The 11,050-nt window shown below is 44.2% G+C and overlaps 1 long non-coding RNA gene across 3 annotated transcripts; it reads right to left on the bottom strand.

The window, feature by feature from the left end:
• Window positions 1-6,304: 6,304 nt before the first annotated feature.
• LOC125531569 lies at window positions 6,305-11,043 on the bottom strand. Of its 3 annotated transcripts, XR_007293337.1 has the most exons (6): window positions 9,959-11,043; window positions 9,288-9,463; window positions 8,526-8,599; window positions 7,445-7,519; window positions 7,157-7,342; window positions 6,305-7,046 (listed from the first exon to the last, which is right to left on the bottom strand). It is a non-coding gene; the product is annotated as an uncharacterized LOC125531569 (long non-coding RNA). The 3 variants fall into 3 exon arrangements; XR_007293336.1 differs by lacking the exon at window positions 6,305-7,046 and having other exon boundaries at window positions 7,074-7,342; XR_007293338.1 differs by lacking the exons at window positions 6,305-7,046; window positions 9,959-11,043 and adding an exon at window positions 9,634-9,951 and having other exon boundaries at window positions 7,074-7,342.
• Window positions 11,044-11,050: the final 7 nt, after the last annotated feature.

Raw genomic sequence — 11,050 nt, 5'->3', positions numbered from 1 at the left:
AAAATATCGAGGCCATTTTATATGCCAGAAGTTTACACAAGGGAAAGATTTACACATAGCCTAAACGAAATGGTTTAAGAATATCAATGATGCCCTGCTACATGTATGCGTCGTTTCTCCTTGGTGGGCTAACCTTGAAGGGGAGGAGTCCGATGGTTGTCTGCTAAAAAGACGAACCTAGAAAAAGGTCCTCCACGACCGTAGATCGGGTAGGTCTTTGACCCGAATCTATAGTGTAAGAGTATTTAAGGTCCAAATAGGGTAAAACCGTACTATGGACCAGTTCCGCAGTGTGCCTCCGGCGCTGCCCAAGGTATTTTAAGGGCGTAATTGTGTACCTGCGGTATATACACTGCAACCTTATGGGGCAATTGTCGGAGGCTAAACTGCTATTCGATCTCAGGTTCCACCGAGCTACCACATTGTAACGCGGCTCAGACACCTTTAGCAGTGTCATGGATCTTGACGACCGATGAGTTGACGAGGCCGCTTTGTACTTTGGCTGCTAGAATCACGTTGTGCTCCTCAATACGGAGGGAGCGCTCCATATTCCCATTTACTGTGATGACGCCACGGGGTCCAGGCATTTTGAGCTTCAGATAAGCATAGTACGGGACTGCGTTAAAGCGGGCGAAAGCAGTTCGTCCGAGCAGTGCATGATAACCACTACGAGAAGGGACGATGTCAAAGATCTATTCTTCACTTCGGAAGTTGTGTGGAGAGCCGAATACGACTTCCGGTGTTAAGGAGCCCGTGTAGCGGGCTTCCATGCCAGGTATCACTCCTTTAAAGGTAGTGTTGAGGTTGCTGCCGTCGTCCATAAGGGCCGCCGATGCCCATCTTGACGGGTCGATACCCATCTTACGGACAGTATCCTGGTAGATCAAGTTGAGGCTGTTGTCGCCGTCCATAAGGACTCTAGTAATATGGTACCCGTCGATGATAGGATCGAGTACCAGGGTCGCCGAACCTCCGTGACGGATACTAGTTGGGTGGTCCCTGCAATTAAAGGTGGTCGGACAAGCCGGCCATGCGTTGAATTTTGGGGCGACAGGCTCTACGGCGTAGACGCCCCTTAATGCGTGTTTGCGCTCCCTCTTGGGGATGTGGGTGCCATAGATCATGTTCACCGTTTTCACTTCGGGGGGAATTGTTTCTGTCCCCCAGTGTTCGGCGGGCGAGGTTCATCATCGTCCTCGCTTTGAGGTCCTTTCCCCTTATGCTTGGCATTTAACTTACCGGCCTGCTTGACAACCCAGCAATTTCTGTTGGTGTGGTTGGCAGGCTTGTCAGGGGTGCCATGAATCTGGCAAGGTCTCTCTAGTATTTTGTCCAAGTTGGATGGACCGTCCCTATTACCTTGGAACGGCTTCTTCCGTTGACAGTTTGGAGCCACTGAATCCGTCGTTTACTGTCGTGTGCTCTGTTTCTTCGTTATTGTTCTGATGCTTGTTTTTGTTGCACCATGGCCTGCCATTGTCGGCCCTGGCCTCAGGAGTTCCAGGGTCGCTGGTAATGTTGCTTCTATGAGCCAACCAGCTATCTTCGTCCACACAGAAGCGGGTCATAAGTGCGGTAAGAGCCGCCATAGTCTTTGGCTTTTCCTGACCGAGGTGTCGGGCGAGCCATTCGTCACGGATGCTATGCTTAAATGCCGCTAAGGCTTCGGCGTTCGGACAGTCCATGATTTGGTTCTTTTTAATTAAGAACCGATTTCAAAGTTTGCGAGCTGACTCTCCGAGTTGTTGGATTATGTGACTCAGGTCATCAGCATCTGGCGGGCGGACATAGGTGCCTTGAAAGTTGGCCCGAAAAGCATCTTCCAGGTCTTCCCAGCTTCCAATGGAGTTCTCTAGGAGGCTGTTCAGCCAGTGTCATGCTGGTCCTTTCAGTTTTAGAGGGAGGTATTTAATGGCGTGGAGATCACAGTTTTAGAGGGAGGTATTTAATGGCGTGGCACCCGCGGCGGGGAGCCATGTGAATATGGAGAAGAAAATCTTCGATTCATACGGCGGGATCCGTCGTGCCATCGTATTGCTCGATGTTCACGGGTTTGAACCCTTCCAGGAATTGGTGTTGCATTACCTCAACGGTAAAGCACATGGGGTGTGCGGCGCCTCTGTATCGGGCGACATCGCGACAGAGTTCGGATGACATCTGTGTTCGGTGCTGACCCCGGAGTTGGTTATGTCTATCGTGCCAAGCTTGATGGTCGTCATCCCGTGTGGGGGAACGTCCTCTTGATCCATAGATTGATCTTGTCTGGCCGACTCTATTGGTCAGGTCCTGACGTAGGTCGTATGTGTAGCCTGGGGCCGTTGTCTCCTTGCCTCTATAGTAAAGGGGCACGGGCCAGTGTTTGGCATAATCAGCCATTTTGTCCCATCCACGTGGTGGTCGGTCCCGTTGATTAGCCTGATTATATTTTGACGGTATTGGCGCAAAGGCCTCGTCGTCGAATTGTGGCAGTAGCATGCATTTTGGGTAACTCTTCGTTGGGCACTCAAATCCATAGCCTTCTTCGGTGGCTAGGACCTTAGTCCATCTATCATTGAGTGTGTCATGTTCGACTTTAATCCGCTGTTGTTTCTTTTTCAGGCTTCGCGCGGTGGCGACGAGTTGTCGCTTGAAGCGTTCTTATTCGAAGGGTTCCTCTGGGACGATGAAATCTTCATCACCGAGGCTAACATCCTCTTCGGAGACAGGTAAGTAGTTACTATCTTCTGAATCTTCGTGATCGGCGAATTCTTCGGGGCTGAATTGACCCACTTCCCTTTCCTCCTGCTTGAACGCAGGCTCCACGGGGTTTTCAGGGTCTTCGGCATTATCCGGAGTGTCATTGTCTCCGGTGCCGGTGTTGCTCTCCCTTTCTCGACGCGATCATGAGCGGTGCCGCTGACACTGGCGTTTTGGTGGTTCATCGACGGGCTTATCCTCATCTGGATCCTGAGTGCCATCGTCGTCCTTCTTCTCAAGGGTGTCCACCATGTATACATCTTAAGTAGAAGTGGTCGTCCAACGCCCGGTGATGGGTGGGTTTTGACCTGGTTCAGCTTCGACATCATCGTCCATGCCATCGATGTCTTCAGAAGCGTAGTCTAGCATGTCAGTTAAATCCTCGATAGTGACTATTAAGTGGGTGGTGGGTGGGACGTAAAATTCCCTAGTCTCAGCCCCCAGTTCGAACTGGTCGTAGTTCAGAGGTGACGCCTTCATGATGGCGAGGGATTGCATTAAGTCCAGCGCCTCGTTTAAGAGCGAGAATTGGACAGATGTCTGAGAATCTATGGAACTAGGTTCGGCGATAACCGCTAGACCCGGCCCGAAGGACGCAGACCTTGAGAGTTCGGAGTTGGTGCCGAGAGGCGAATCCAGCTTCCCGATGACGAGGAGAATCCGTTTGATTCCGGGTCTGCCGACGACGTGGTTGCTCTGGGTCTCCGGCTAGAAGCTCCGTGATGGGAGAGACTCCGGCGGGGTTCACCCTCTCGTCTTCGGGCAAAATAGTCCGGCCCGGATCTAAGGCTGAGGCGTACACGAGTGTTGACCTCTGGACGGGATCTAATAGTAGATCTGAAGGGCCTCCTTCGTGCGGGTGGGGAGCAGCGACTGAAGCCGTGAACCCTCGAAGATCAGGTCTCCTCGGATATCAGCGATGTAGTTCAAACTTCCAAACCTGATCTGGTGACCAGGGGCGTAGCTGTCGACCTGCTTGAGGTGACCGGTCGAGTTGGCACGTAGCATGAAGCCGCCAAACACAAAAGGCTGACCAGGGAGGAAAGTCTCCCCGAAGACAGTGTCATTGTCGATGAAGAGGCGAGCCATCGATTCTTCGGTTGACAACACAACGGAACTCTCAATGAAAGCACCAATGTCGGTGTAAAAACCGGCAGATCTCAGGTAGGGGTCCCAAGCTGTGTGTCTGGGGATCGATGGTAACAAGGGACAATAGAGGCACAATGTTTACCCAGGTTTGGGCCCTCTTAAAGGAGGTAAAACCCTACGTCCTGCTTGATTGTATTCGATGAATATAGGGGTTACAAGAGTTGATCTACCTCGAGATCGTAATGGCCAAACCCTAGTTGTCTAGCCTATATTTATTCCGATAGCCTCTACGGACTAAACCCTCCGGTTTATATACACACCGGAGGGGCCTAGGGTTGTACAGAGTTGGTTTGCAGAGGAAGGAAGTAGTACATCCGGACACCAAACTTGCCGTCCACGCATATACGAGTCCTACCCGGACACGGGGGATAGTCTTCTGTTTTATCTTCACGACCCATCAGTCCGGTCCATATCGGATAAACCGGACACCTGAGGACCCCCGAATCTAGGACTTCCTCAGTGGTCTCATGAAATTAATAGAACAGAGATTCATACACAAGACTAGCACTTTTTATTTCTGGTCTCTCCACCTGGTCCCTCATATCGTTCTCGTCATCATCGGGGTGCCACTTGGTCTTCTTTCGCTTGTCACCGAACCCGGTTTACAACACCAGAATATTTTTCCATCTTGTCTGTCGACCATCAACTTTCAACGCCATTGTATTGACGGTTTTGTGTTGCATTATATGCTTACATCGGGCTCTATCTACATCTTGCGACGCTTCCTCGCTCGAGTGGGGTACGCCCTAGAAAGAAGAAGAAATATTTGCTCACGTCATCTGTTGTTACACCTACAAAGGTCATAACCACATGCAACAAACAACTGCTGAAGTGATGAAGTGAGGATCATCATGCATGTACAAAGCAATTTTTACCTACACCTCACCTGGAAGGTTCAGAGAACTGGTCTAGCATATTTCTTGTTTGATGACTATGGTAGGTATGAAACGATCAATCAGAGGGTGAGATATTGTCACGTTGTCCCTAACTTTGGTTTCGAGATGTTCCATTAGCTCCTTATCTATGTGATCAAACCTAAAGACAGGCGGCAAAAGCGACGAACACCTCCGCGCTACACATAGATTACTTTCACTACAGATTCGTCCAATGCATCAAATCTGTGTTGTAACTAAGATAATTCATGGCCCAATTTAAATCGAAAAAACCCACAAGAAACCCCTACAACAACCGAATTAGTCTTATAAAGAATGTTGAGGTACCCGCCCGTTGGGAGCCTCCGCAGGTGAGAATGCCCTCCACGCGATCCGTTGCACCAAGGCCTCATATGGTCACATGGATGGATCCCTGGGTATCTCCAGGTCGTCCGATCTGCGCGAACGCCTCGCAACAGGCTGATTTGTAAAACGAAAATTCGTGTATTGTCGCCGTTGAATTTTTGTGAAGCCTTCTGAGTCTTTGAGGACTACTAGTAAAATGTCCGTGCGTTGCCACGGGCCTTAAAAAAATTAAGAACATTCTTTTGTTGATACTGGGTTATTCTTAAGATTACTATGTCTTCCTATTCATTGTGGATTGGTTTGTTACTGATTGCATATCAAATGTCACACGTATACAAAAGATAGCCAATAACATACAAAAAATAATTGAAATCCTCTACACTTGTAATCTATTTAGATAAAAATGTAATTCACTAACATATACTATCAGATCTAACGCAGAAAATAAAGAAAGTGGTACAAAAACATAGAACGCGTTATTGTGCATTACAAATGATAGGTGGCACATGGATGTCTTTTTATGCTTAAGACCAATCATCCCATGAAAACATATCTATTTTTATTATCTACTCTCTCCGTTCCTAAATATTTGTCTTTCTAGACATTTCAAATGACTACTACATACGGATGTATGTAGACATATTTTAGAGTGTAGATTCACTCATTTTGCTCCGTATGTAGTCACTTGTTGAAATGCCTAGAAAGACAAGTATTTAGAAACGGGGAGAGTATTAATTAAAGAGAACACATGCAGGATTTTGTTCCCTTATTCCACGATTCTCTACAACCAGACACTTGATTGCATTTTTCAATTCCCTGACAAACCATTAGACATAAAATTAGGCATTTGAAACCATACAGGTTGCGACACATACCTAACCATTAAGAACCATGACAACACAAAATATTTTAATATTTCCCATTCTACTAATAGCTTGGACAGGCCCCATCTATTTTTCTTGACTCAGAAGGACTAAGGCCCCTCCAACTGCGCTCAACTTCTAGTATATCTCTTCTTTGAAGGCCATGAGAACAGTCATTCGGTAAGATCGTTCGTGATCATAAATGGCAATTATAATAACTTTGCATCTAATTTTTTGCAATAGGCTTTTAACCTAGTGTTTTTTCTAAAAAAATATACTTAAATGAATAAAGTATTGCTCGAGATAGCATTGTGAGTTGGTTCGTGCTAAGATCATGCGAACTTTCACAAGGATGTCGATAACGACCACCTCACCTAGTTGATTCTCAAGGAAAAATATCCTATTCTACACATATATCAAACCTATATTATTTTTTTAGTGTAAATTAAGGCTTGAGATTCAACTTTGGCTTATATTTCATTCAATCTGTAATTCTGTATACATGGAAGAATATTGCATTTACAAATCAGAACTTGTCTCATTATTAGCAGCAAATATATTTTGTACAATATTAAACAAGTCGAAGCTCATTTCTTCCTCATACGTTCGGACGTGTTCAAATGGGTGCCCAGCAGACTCCCCAAATTCAACCGTCTGCAATCCCCCAAATCCAACTCATATGTGGGGAAGAAATGTAGTTGTACGGACTATTCACCATGTTATCTCCAACACGTTGTTCCAACACAAGAATTCCACCCTACAACACACCCTTCCCACTCGCTTTCCCTATAGCGTGACATTTTTTGCTGGAACCTGTCCATTAAAACCGGATGACGCATGTAGAAGATTATAGGATGCAACTCAATTGTATTCATGGGAGTCTATTACAATATATAGAGGGGATGTCCCGCGAGCCAGGGAGGCGTCGGCGCCGTGGCAGACGCGGCGGCTGGGGCGGCGGCATGTTATGGTGTGGAACTCGGGCCAGGGGGAAATAGTGCATAAGCTAGAACACCACTCACTATTACCTATACCATATCCTCCATTAAGGAAGAACTCACTAAATGAAGGGGAGAGCACCACACCATACCAGAAAGCACGAAACTCTTGTTAGTGTAAAAAGGAAAATAACATATATACACACAGAAGAAATGACTTGAGAAAACTAACCAGATGAGTAGCCTACTGATCTGTAACTAATTATGTGTATTCTGTAGCATAATAGCTGATGTGTATTCTGTAGCATAATAGTACAACTCAGCAGGAAAACTGATAATATGTATGCATTTTCTGTCAAAGTCGACGACCTGTTCATACCAATGCACTTGTCCATTATCTTCCTTGAATCGGATGCAACTATATATACACACATGTTGATGATTTAAGGAGTCAGTCAGAAGACAAGGGGGAAGTAAACGAGGATATGTCGAATCTGCCTGTGAACGAAAGTACTATTACCTTTTTTTTCTTCTCAGATCCCATACTCCATTTACATAATCATAAACTCTGTAATTGAACGGATTAAAGAATAGGCTGCCATACAAACATTACAACAATGTTAGTAATTTAGCTCCTGTGACATTTCACAAAAACGGCATTTTTCTACACTATGAGTACAAGATTTCCTACAGAAGATTTGTGCTGAAGCTTGAAACCCGTAAAACAAAAGACAAGACAAGCAAATAAGGGTGAACCTTGGGGAGGCGCAAATGCGTGAGCATCTGATCTAGGGCGTTCTCCCTCTCTATGTCAGTCGAGGTCGAGGCCGGCAGGCGGCCAACGATTCCACCATTTAGTACACAGTATATATAGTGTATTTAAAAGAATTTTTATCCACCATAACATATACTCCCTCCGTTCTAAATATAAGTCTTTCTATGGATTTCAATACAAACTACATACGAATGTATATAGACATATTTTAGAGTGTAGATTCACTCATTTTGCTTCGTATGTAGTCCGCAGTGGAATATCTAAAAAATATATATATTTAGAAACAGAGGGAGTAGTACTAATTATATTACCAGAAATTCAGTGAACAAATTTTAACACATCTACACATATTTATATTGAGCTTTTCGGCAGAATTTGAAACATCCTAGATGTCTCCTTACTAATCAACTCCCCTTTTTCGGTTTGATTATTCACGCCTCTATACAAATCAATTTGGTTTACTGTCCTTAACAGCATAAAGTTCAAATCACTTCCCTCCCAAATTATTTACTTTTTGCAATATTCGTCTCTTCAGACCCAAATAACAAAATACTATTACTAAGTAAATTCAAGAGAGATAATGCACGTAGAAATAGTAAGAAATTAAGTGCACCTTCATGCGTGGACTGGTATTAGGTTTTTACAAAATAAAAATTACACTACATACATAGATATCAGAGAATTTAAATCTGACATGCATCCTAACAAGAGAAAAAATATCCCCAAACTCACATGGGTAAGCAAATTAGTTGTGGATACGTAGATCCTTTTACGTGTGCATAGAAATAGCAATATAAATGAATTAACCAAGCCCCAACATGCTGACCTTATAGATGACTGCAAGGAATTGTTTCTCTTCTTTCATTGTGATAGTGGATAGGATCGTCTCCTTTCTAGTGCCTACAAAGCAAAGACCAATTGACATAAGATTGGAAAAAGGCTATGCCGCTGAAAAAGTGAGCTAGACGGGGTTGCTGACGGCAGAGACATGCTATATGTACCAAGTATGTAGACTGTAGTGAAGAAATGCATCATCTTTAACATCAGGACATGCTATGTATTAAGTTGACATTAATAATTTCCAGGCAGGCAAAATTTAAGAAAAATGCTGCGTGAATCTGAATTGCACACTAAATGATTCAGAATTGAATCGAAGAACAAAACTAAGAGTGCTCCTCCATCTAAACAATCCACAAGTACTCGTTAAACTGGAATTATTTATCACCTTCACTTAGCCATAGTAATTCTGAAGACTGAATTTCAGAAACAACAATTCTAATAATCATTACAAGGGAAATTACCCATATTCTTGTTTGATGCTATCAGTAGTAAGACCGGCAGGTTTTCCTCTGTTTTTATTTATTGGTGAAATCCGACAATCAACTCTCGATAAGGATAACTGGAAGTAGCTGACCAGTAGACTCGTAGCAACAACAATGTGAAGTTTGTGGATATATGATATTTCTCATTGCAATTAATGCCACTAAATTTATTGATCCATCAAAATCATGCATAAGTACAAAATAAAATGAATCTGAGTTGAGGGGAATAAGGATCAAACGAAAGAATGAATGGATCGCGCACATACCATTCATAAGTTCTTCTCTGGTTGGAAATGGAACCCAGTACGTGTCGCTGCAGCATCCTTCTCTTCGGTGCCGAGGAACCCCATTTGGCCATTAACTCCGGTGCCACCCTCAACATCTTCTATAACATGTCCGTTTCCACCACTGACATTTTATTCACCAGCTCAGTCACAAAGCCCTGTCCACCATGTTTCATTTTGTATTACATTACTCTCACATATCACACATAGTACTATTCAACCATGCATATCAGTGAAAATATTGGAATGGATCTCTATCACAACAATAACTACACACTTTTTCCAGAGTGACTTATATATATGCTTGCTACAACTATCTTCTACGCACCACCCTTGCTGCAGAATCGGCTGCGGTATCAGGTTCCTTCTCCCACTAACCACTTGTGTCACAATTTTGTTGTAGTTATTCTGAATAGCTGTCGTTGTCTCCCTCTGAGACTTGTGCGTGGGAAGAGGCGACCCATTGAACACACATTGTTATACGCCAGGCAAGAAATCACCGCACTGCACCACGCACCGCCGACCACAATGTCAAGTCCGTGATCAAAATTAAGAAGTGTTCTTGGCTTCCAACCTTGGCCAAAAACTGCCACCAGAACGCCATGTGGTCTCTCAAGAGGCGGGAAAGATTCTTGGGAAGCACCAGGACATACCCTCTACATCTCGGTGGTCGTGATGGGTGGCGTTGATCTCGACGCCCCCTAGCAATGGCTCCATGGAGGGTTAGGGATTCTTCGGAGCGTGCTTTTATATTGGATGAGATGTGTGCCTCCCTCCTGTGAGCTTGCGACAATGCGCTCGTGACCGTCGTCCTCCACGCGTCATTGAAACACGAAACTGAATGAAGAAACAGTAAGCATATTGCTTCATGAAAAATCAAATACTATTGCAACTAAATATATAACACAGTAATGAGAGTGTCGAGGTTCTTGTGTGTATAGTCAGCCGGCAATAAGGTACAAATATGTTCTTCTTTCATCAGTTTTATGTTTGTAGCAATGACAATACTTTTAAGCCACTGACTATTATAATCTATGAAAGAATGCTCCTGAGCAAACAAACTCGGGCCATATGAGTCTTTTTTTTTGCAAGAAACCATGTAAAGTCCACTGATATTTGATAGTTGAAAAATTGGAAACTAAACATTAGCATATTCTAGGGGACCAGCACAAGTGAGATATGTGGCCAGCGGTAAGGAATATTGACCACTCACAACATAAACAAAATTGTTCAACCTGATGTACCAGGAAATTATCGGCGTGGACGAGGTCTATTCAAATTTTCCTAAAGCACAAATTCAAAGTCCCAGTTAAGTATATAGTATACTGCTTACTGGAGAAATCATAATATTAGATTATTCTATAATTAAGGCATGTAAAGGTTGGAACACGCTGAATAAATGTCACTTTAAAAATAGCCTTGATTTTTTCTATAGTTAATTGCCCGTGCGATGCAACAGAGACATACATATTTGACTATTTGAGTGGCTCAACGACAATCGTCCTGTAAATCTCCCCTCCCTCTCTGATCTTCCTCTCTATACATATATGCCCATCTCCCTTCCTCCTATCTCCCTCTCTCTACATATATCCCCATCTTCCTTCCTCCGCTCTCCCTTCCTTCCACCCTCTATCGCTCATTGTAGGCATCATAGGGGACAGACATTTTGTAGAGTACTAATAATTTCCAAGGACCATTGTTCGCCTACATCTATAGCGCATGCCTCTCTTCCTCCCACCCGCTCT

This window comes from Triticum urartu, unplaced genomic scaffold, assembly GCF_003073215.2.
Source record: "Triticum urartu cultivar G1812 unplaced genomic scaffold, Tu2.1 TuUngrouped_contig_7491, whole genome shotgun sequence".
Taxonomy (NCBI): domain Eukaryota; kingdom Viridiplantae; phylum Streptophyta; class Magnoliopsida; order Poales; family Poaceae; genus Triticum; species Triticum urartu.
The sequence above is the reverse complement of the archived record's forward strand: the minus strand, read 5'-3'. Positions and strand labels throughout refer to the sequence as shown.